Source organism: Stegodyphus dumicola, chromosome 5, assembly GCF_044657685.1.
Source record: "Stegodyphus dumicola isolate Sdum_Otavi_A_Nest chromosome 5, ASM4465768v1".
In the NCBI taxonomy this organism is placed as follows: Eukaryota; Metazoa; Arthropoda; class Arachnida; order Araneae; family Eresidae; genus Stegodyphus; species Stegodyphus dumicola.
In genome coordinates this window covers 165,281,453-165,290,837 of record NC_140772.1, presented here as the reverse complement: position 1 = coordinate 165,290,837, position 9,385 = coordinate 165,281,453, and the positions used below count along the sequence as shown (strand labels likewise).

Here is a 9,385-nt window from a genome sequence, read left to right as displayed (position 1 = left end):
CGCTGGTTGTTCGGTCCGCGGTTCGAATCCCGCGAACGGGCTGGCTGCATGGGTGTGCTGCACGGCTGAACGGGCTGGCTGCATGGGTTTTCGTGTTTTTCCCCATGTGTAACGCGTATACGAGCGAGTTTCCCTTAGAAAGTCCTCCACGAAGGCATCCCTTCCCTTAGGAAGATAGCCCTCGAGGATTTGCCGTAATTAAATAACCTAACCTAACCAGATGTTTGGAAGGGAAAATGACTTTAGCAGAAAAGTTCAAAACTACTTCAATTTAAATTATTCTGCTATCATTCTATCCGATTTTATCCAAAGATGTTCATTATTTTTTAATAGTATAAGGCTTAAAAATACAGCTATAAAATGCACGCAAACGCATGAAACATAAACGGATTTGAAGCTTACCCATGATACCAACGATAATTTGTTGTATATTGTTTTTAATGAGCGAATTCCATTTGTTTGAGAAAATGTTACATAATATATTCACTTTAGAAAAATTTCGATTTTAAATATTAATTCAGTCGATTATTTTCGTCAAGTTTTATCTCAGAGTTGAAACCACATGCTATTTAATATATAAATTATTGTCTTCTACAAGAAGGCCTATCAGAGGCCGAGATGTAAGATCGTTGAGCATGAATCGTCAAATCTGAGCAAACGGGCTGGCTGCACCAATGTTCCACGAAGGCTTCCCTTACGATAGGCGAATAGATTTTCAGTTGTTTTACTTCAATCACTCAACCTAATTAACCGTAAAATAAAGTGATATTATTGATTCCATGTCATAGTCTGTTTGAAGAAACCGTGAGTTCGAGGCGTTTGCTAGTCTTTCTACCTCAAATAAAAAGTTATGTACTAAGGGAAAAAAAAAAAAAAAAAAAAAAAAGCATAATTCCTTCCTAAAGATTGTAAATTATCTACTTCATCTTAACTGAGCAGTCTTCAGACAGAAATTTTAATCTGAGTAAGTTTCACATTTAGTATGTTCAGATGGCGTTGATATTTAATATTAAATAAAAATGGAAATTATTAAATTAGTATCTCAGTTCAATTCGACTATGTTCCCCATAAGTTTGGTTCGACAGCTGCTTTAGTTTGATATTAAGTTAGACAGCTGGGTAATATAATCCACTTAAATATTGCTAGAACATACTGTGGAGAAAAACTAATCTGCCTTCATAATTATTTTATATAGTAAATATTATAAAATTGCATTGCATAAAAGCTAATTCAAATTTTACATCTCAGTGTTTTTTCATGATATTATGTTGAATTTGAATAAATGCATGTTGGAGTACTCTTTGGTTATAGGTTTCAGTTAACCGTATCCGTGAAGTTCAGTATAAATGGAGAAATATGTGGTTGAGGCAGTACTTCGCTAACGCAGTTACCAGATTAATTTTGCAGTCGACTGTGAGGTAAAGAACTATAATTTTGTTATTCGCTTTATTTATTGTTAGATAATCTTTAAATTTCTTTTGTTTGCTTGCTTTTTGTAATAATTTTTCAAACAGTTTAAGGTTTTAGGTTTGAAATTAAATATCCCTTCGAAGATTGGAAGCTTCTTGAAATAATTCTCCGTGCGTCTGTGACAGTAGGATATGCTTATCACGAAATGCATTGTGGGCTTTTCCGATTTTATATAACCCTTCTGAAATTATACCTCCAGTTAAAATCGATTCGCTTTTAATGACGTAAAGCAAATTAAATATTTTAAATATAACTTTTAATAAATAAGAATTGTAAGTCCACTAAAATGTTAAAAGCATGTAAATGTTTGATATTCCCCAAATAACGTGTACATTTAATGTGAAATTATTTATGTCTCGTTAACGAGGATTTAACTTTTCACGTTCCTTTAGCACATTCATTGTATTCAGTAATCTTTGGAATGTGTGACGAACAATCGTCTCCTGATGATAGGAATGTCTGAACTCCCGTTATTTTGGGTAAGAGATCAATTCTTGTTTCGCCAAAATTTCTCACGCTGGCGAACAGGATCAAATAGCTGAGCACTGGTAATTCGTTCAAAGTTTCCTTCCCGGCGACTATAAACAATTCTTTTCACGAGTATTTCCAGCTACTTTAATACATGTGTGACGCACATGCGAGCCAATTATCTTGAAATGCTCCTTTATTGGTGCATCTGTCTTCAGTGGATAGGCCTATTAACCTTCTCTCATTGAATTAGTCTCTTCAAATTATCCACTTTAATGAAGAAAAATAACTGTTTCGTACATTTCCGTAAGAAACAATATTTTTTGATAGTCGGAAAAACCTGAAAATTTCGCCTAGGGAGCTTCTATTTAGTAATTCTTAAGACAGTTTTCCTTTAAAGGAAATATGTATGCTTTTTGCTTTCTTTTACTGTGAAGTATGGATATACTGGATTTTGTATTATTTTATTCATTCAACATTACCAAGAATTCAGTTTAATACTGAGCGTGTTACATAACGGTTAAACTGTTGGGTTTACGATGCAAATTTTGATACCTCATTACTTTTATACATTTAGCAAATGAATAATTGTACGCTAAAAATCATGAATTTGATGCATATTAAAATAATTAAGAGCAAACTGGTTAACATTTAGAGAATAATGGCTATTTTTTAAATTTAAACTGCATTTATACTTTGACTTTTAAATTGGCTCAATATTGAGTTTACTTAAACTGTGTTTTATATTTATCAGTTCAAATGATTTCTTTCACCTTTTATGTATAACTATCGTAAAGAGAATTTTTCTCCTTCTCCCTCTTGAAGCTTGGCTTCCCTTTAGCGCTAAAAGGAATTTTTCAGCATTTGTTTGTCCTTTGGTTTTAAAAAATAATGCTTAATTATTTTTATGCAGATAGTCCTCGAGAGCTTTGCCATAATTAAATAAACCAAACCTTGTTGGCTATAAATGCTATACTGAAGGAAGTAATTATACCTACTATCTTATCTTGCGTAAAGCCACCAAAAACAGAAATCAAATTATGAGAAAACTACTAGTTGTATATTAATATTTACTGGAAAGCTTTTGAAAGTTTCATGAGAGTATATTATAAATCATTACCTTTCTTTATATTCCTACAATATATCTTTCTCCAGTTGGCTATTGTGTTTATATTACCTAAGATATTTCTAAATGAACCTAGAATGGTAGAAGTAAATGTAGTGTTGCAGAGGAAGAACAACTGCTCATAACTTTAAACCATATCTTAGAAATGAACATAAAAGTAATGTAATGAAAGAGTCGCTTGTTTTAACACAGAAGGTTTATTTTAAAATATTTTTCTTTAGAAAATGAATTTTGACGTAAGTAACATTTAGAAATATTCAGTTGATAAGAAGGTAAATTAATGAAACTTATTTTGGAATTTAAAGTTAAGGTAACCGACTTCATTCAAAAGATCGATTTTCGCTGAATTTAATTTTTTAAACGTTTTAAAGGCAACATTATTGGCTATCAGAAATAACTTTACTTCTCTTGATATGTTGACTGGAACTGTAGATGCACCATTTTTTCCGAGAGACGACAAACCCATAGTTACTGTCTGTTACAGCGGAAGTCAAGCTTTGGAGGGAAATTAAAGATGCAATTTTCATCCTTTTTAATATTTCTTAATTTTAAGCATTTCAATGTTTGGAGAATCTGGTAAGGCATTTTTATGTGTCTTCCCATTTTTATTTAGCAACATGAATAGTTGAGTATATGTCATGTAATGTTAATCAGAAAACTTTAAATGCGATTTCTGATTTTTTATGGTTACAGCAACCACGATAGCTCTAAAGGTTCCTTATGGAATCAATCTCAATTTTGTATAGAGTGTGCATATTATGCGTAAGAATTAAAATCCGATTTTCGGAATTAAAATATTTTTCCTTCAATTGTGTATGTATTTAATTTTTGAGCGACTAATATATTTGGCTATATATTATTAACGAATCAATGGCTTCAAGGTACACTACTTCATTATATGTTTATGGCTAACAAAGTCAAAAAATGTGCTTATCATTTTCTTGTCGGGTATGGTTGACGTGTTTGTTAATTTCGATCTAAATTTTCGGTTTGTTGCATAAATTTTACAATGAGGTTTATTATCATTTTTGTAGTAATTGTGTTTAGGTGCGAGTACAGTCCAATTAAAAAATCTCTTAAATTATAACAAAGAATTTTGAAAAAAACCTTTCGAACGAGGTCGGTTACCTCAATTTAAAATTTTTACATATAAACGTAATGAATATATTTTTAGAATTTGGTAGTTAATTTTTAGTTGGTGAGTCCCACATCTGCATGCATTCTACGCAAATTCTGGATGGAAGAAATATCAATGTATAAAATACGGTTTATAGATAAAATGACTTCTTTAAATACTTGGCAAAATATTCTAAAATCGAGCAAAGTTAACATAAAAATTTAAGCTTAACCCTTCAATTAGCGTGCAATTCTTATAGGCAAAGGAAAAAGAGTATTTCCAACATACGTTTCTGTTACTAAGGTCAAAACTTATCTGGGATATAGTTGCAAATCGTAAGATTAAACTTGTTGGTCAACACTGAATACACCTTCATATTTTTCGCCGACTGCCCTGCACTGAACGCCAACATTCACCCAATTTTGATACAGGATTTGAAATTTCATTTTCAAGAAACTCCTTCAGGACACTCAGCAGTCCGAAGTGGCCGTTTTGGCAACGGAAATAAAGGGTTATGAGCTGCCATATCGGTATATCCGAAATCTTGAATCTTATTTTAATTTTTGAACATAAATGTTAAAAGAGCATAGATCAACGCGAGTATTAATGCGAACTCATTCAGTCAGTTGTCCTGTCCTTTTTTAGATTTATCATCCAAAACCTGGAAAACACTCGCGTGCTATTTCTTTACAGTTTGGTCAATTTGCAGAAATTCATGAATATTTTTAATGAATTTAATGTGCTTGTTATGGTCTCCTTGTTTCAAACTTCGAGTGCAATTTCCTTGATTGTTGAAAGCCTTCTCTGTCTAAAGCATACTCTTATTTCTTCACCGACAATAACTCATTTTTCCAAGCATTTGCCTTGCGAAAGGATCTTCCTGGCCAGTTGAACTTAGTTCCGAAAACCTTGTTCTTTTCCCAAAATCAACTCTTAAAACGATGCAACAGAATTCTAATGACCTTACAAAGTTGGTGGGTCACCTAGTCGAAGTGATTTGAATCGATTTTGAGTATTATGTAAATGCCATTTATTATATGCAATTGGTAAAGAAATTCGTTCTATTGAAAGATTTTGTAGTGGTTTCAATGTTTTGATTTGTGCACTTAATACTTCTGTTGCCATCACTAGAGCTTTTCCTAGCTTGAGAAACTGTAATTGATACCCATTCCTTCCCCAAAAAACGCTTACAAGGCTTTCTCTACGTTTAAATCTAGGCATAAGTTTTCTCGGATGTAATTTTTTCTCCTAATCTTGCCCTAGTCATTGTGTGCAAGTGTACTAAACTTGCATATTTTAATAAAAGCGCTGTTTTAAAGTTTTTAAATATTTATCCAAAAACTTCAGTTTTTAAAACTTTTGGAAGAATACAGAAGTTTCTTATTACTTTCTTAATTACTAGTCGTGATTTCTAGGAAATGTTTATGGTTTACTTTGATTACGACAAAACACGCAAGGGTTAACTCTTGAGGGAACGAATGCCTTCCCTAAGGACTTTAAGGGAAGTCGGCTGGAATTAATTTCACTAATAGGAGGGGTAGTATAAAAGCCCCATTCAGACTTTCATTCGTCATTATTTGAAACCAGGTCGAGCTACAAATGTTCTATCTGTAGCTTACCGAATATATTCTAACATTCACGAATAGCATTTTTAGATTGGCTTGTACAGTTTGTATAGAAAAATGAGTATCTATAAATATAAAATATCGAGTTAATGCATTGTGTTCCGGGTTAAACCTAAATTTCAGAAACGGATATAAACTGGTAGTTCGGTCCGAGGTTCGAATCCCGCGAATGGGCTGGCTGCATGGGTGTTTTCGTGGTTTTCCCCATGTGTAACGTGTATACGAGCCAGTTTCCCTTAGAAAGTCCTCCACGAAGGCATCCCTCCTCTTAGGCAGATAGCCCTAGTGTGCTTTGCCATAATTAAATGCACCACCACCAGAAACGGATATTTCAAGAATTTTAAAGTTTCGTACAGCTGTTTAGCAAGTCCTCTAATCTTTGTCATCCATATAATCTTGAAACAAATTCTTTTTCCCATTCTAAAATTTGCTGAAATCTGACATTAGGTTTCTATACTTAATACATTAAGCGATATGGTTTAAAGTAATAACTTCAAACACGTTTTTATACTAAATGTGGGTACTGATGCTCATTAGATCATTTAAATGTGAAGTTCAGTTTTATTATGCGAAATTTCGCGTGCATTTAAGTTTTCGTGTAATTGTTTTGAAATATTACCTAGCTTCTCAAGATCCCTATTACTATTTAGAGAAGAAATTTGAACTTTTTATTTAGTAAACTTAAATTCCACAGCTATTACTTCTGTTACTGAGACAACAAACTTTAGATTTATACAATTTTCAAAAATTTGCTTTTGAGGTTTTCACACTATATAGTAAATTTCTTAATCTCAGCGCATAAATTTTCGCATTTATTGTATTAATATAGATTAATACCAAAAATTGGATGTAAAAGATGAATTTATATAAAATAAGACCTCTTTTTATTAAGAGGAAAGCTATACGAAAATAACATTATTTACTTTACTTTCTAGACTCGACATAAACCTTTAATCCAAATCTTGGTGCCTTTATATCTGCTTTACAATGACCAAAACCTCCAGAACAATAAGATTTTTGTTGCCTTTATCTTACAAAGCAATTGGAATTGGATTTATAGGAGGTGGAATCTATGGGAGTATTCTTCTGTATATTGCTTGGGATGATGTCGCTCCAGATGGAGAGAGAGTAGATCGCACCCTTAGTATAGTCTTCATAACGGCTTTGACTTTGACTGGTCTATATTTCCTCAGATTATGAAGGACTTCGCTTCTAGTCAAGTGATATCAAGAATTTTGCTGTCATTTATGTACCTTACTCGAATTTTAAAAAGAATAAATTCATGGAAGCTTTGTGGTTATTGCATGTGGACTTGTTTAACTTGTTTAACTAATAAGTGATCTTAAACGCACACTCCACTTATCAGTGCACGAAATTGGATCTCTAATTTTAATAGGAACAATCTGAACATCAAACATATCGTTTAGTGCAATATACTTTAAGCAATTTGATTTCGAATATTAAAAACAAGACAGGAACTTGTATTTCATGAAATGAAGAGGATTAAATTCCTTCAAGTTTTCTAGCATGATGAAATTTTAAACTACTCAAACACTTATTTTATCAATTTGAAACGATCCTTTAAAAACTCTTTACTGATGGCTCAAATAATCATAAATTCTGGGCAGCTTTTGTTTGCGACAAAGAAATCGAAAGTAGTAAGCATTTCTGCAATTACTGCAGAAATTCTTGCCATTCTGAATTCCTTAACCTTTATTTCTAAGCAGAATAAGAGAAATTTCATAATTCACCGACACTGAGGGCTCTTGAATCAATAAATGCAAATACTAGCCACCCTTTCGTCTCGGAAATTTTAAAGGCACACCTTCGTTTGAGAAACGCAGGTTATTATATTGCTTACTGCTGGCTGCCTGGACATGCTGGCATCAAAGGCAATGAACTCGCCAATATTGCAGCAAAACTGATGTTACCTCTAAAAATGATGTCCCTTTTACAGACATGCGGAATTACATCAAAGAAAAGATCATGTACAGGTGGCAAGAACTCTGGGAATGCCAAACTCTGAACAAATTAAAGCGGGTGAAACGCAATTTGGGAGTAGAAAGGAAATCGAAAGGAGGATTTACCGCTAAAAAAACCTCGCCTACGAATTGGTCAATTCAGACTGACACACCTGTAGGTCTCGAAAGGCGCTAATGAGCCTATAGAGATTTGTGGTACTTGCAATGCTCCCATTTCAATCATATTTGCTGCCCTGCTTTTAGTCAGAAACGTCATTATCATTTTATCTCTACGAATGTTAACAGATCTCATTGGAAGAAACCCTCACATCAAGCTCTTAAGATTTTTTAAGACTATCTTTTTATCGTATGATTTGAATTATTTCCCTTTTATTTTGCTCTACCTGTTGCTAGAACATTTCTCAATCATTTGTACATACTTGCATCAGCATTACAGGTATGTTAACAATTCATTTGATACAGTGTGCTGGTACGTTTGGATTTTATTCACCATTCGTCTGGTGCATAACCTTCAAGGTTTTGTGCAGTAAAGCCAATCAAACTTTAAACACTCATCAAGAGTTTAAGATTTCGCTTAAGGAATGCTGCCTTTTTTATGTGTTACTAAAAAATTAAACTTTTATCTTGGTGTCTGCATTTTACTGCTAGCATTTCTTTTCAGTCTAGGTAGAGAACTATTTAAATATCACGAACAGTAAAACATGCTTTAAGTTATCGGTGAGCTTTAGACATATTGTTTAGAAAGAATGAACTTTCTTTCGTTAGATATCAACCGCGTTTTTTGTAATCTTTAATATTTGGAAGTAGCATGAAATTTTGATACTTTGATTTACGTATGAGCTGTTTTCTCGTAATAGTCAAGAGGGTGAGACCAGAAATAAATTTAAATTTGTGTTTAAAGTTCCGTCATTTTGGAATAAAAATTCGTTTATGTGCGTTCTAATTTGAACATTACGTAATATTGCATTTCGAGCCAAGTCTGGGAAGTGACTAAAACTACTAATCTCTCGTCTCTCCAAATAGGTTTTAAAGAGAATAGTTTTGTTTTCTACCCTTGTAGGAAATCGTGAAAGTATGCATTTCGACACACGTTTGAAAAATCTATTTTAACTGTTTAAGATGTCAACCATTTTGGGGAAGAGAGTAACGTTGATTTGAAATGAAATGATTAACTGAAACGTAATGGATTTTTATATTACTTACTAGGCTGTGGCTGAAGCCATTGTACATCAGATTTCTTTTCTTCATTGATTAAATTGTAGTCCACTTATTAGGCCATAGCATTCCTAGTGTTACGTAGCGCAAATAAAATTCCGTTACTTACCTTACGAAAATGTTCCATGGAGTCGCTCTTCCTTCTCATATAGCCCTCGAATTAATATATGATGTTTAAAAAGTTATTTTCGTTTTCAAATCTTTTATCTTATTTCGTTAAAGAGCTTCCCAGTAGATCTGCAGCTAAGATTTCTAAGAAATGGTTTTTCTGTTTGGATTTTGGTAACTGAAGATTCCTGTACCATGTCTGCATGGCCGTTATCATGGTTACGCCTACTGCTGAACCGAATGAGCCAATTTCGTTTAGACTTCTTGACGGAAG

At 33.0% G+C, this 9,385-nt stretch overlaps 1 protein-coding gene across 5 annotated transcripts in view; it reads left to right on the top strand.

Moving 5' to 3' along the window:
• Positions 1 to 1,311: 1,311 nt before the first annotated feature.
• LOC118204028 (uncharacterized) overlaps positions 1,312 to 9,385 on the top strand; it is a 53,547-nt gene continuing 45,473 nt past the window's right edge. For 2 of the 5 annotated variants that reach the window (XR_015041329.1, XR_015041332.1), the window contains exon 1: positions 1,331 to 1,418. The gene's annotated coding sequence lies outside the window, so the exon portion shown is untranslated. Of the gene's footprint in view, positions 1,419 to 6,741; positions 7,107 to 9,385 lie in introns of those variants that run through there. The other 3 variants (XR_015041331.1, XR_015041330.1, XR_004760714.2) reach the window with 2 other exon arrangements.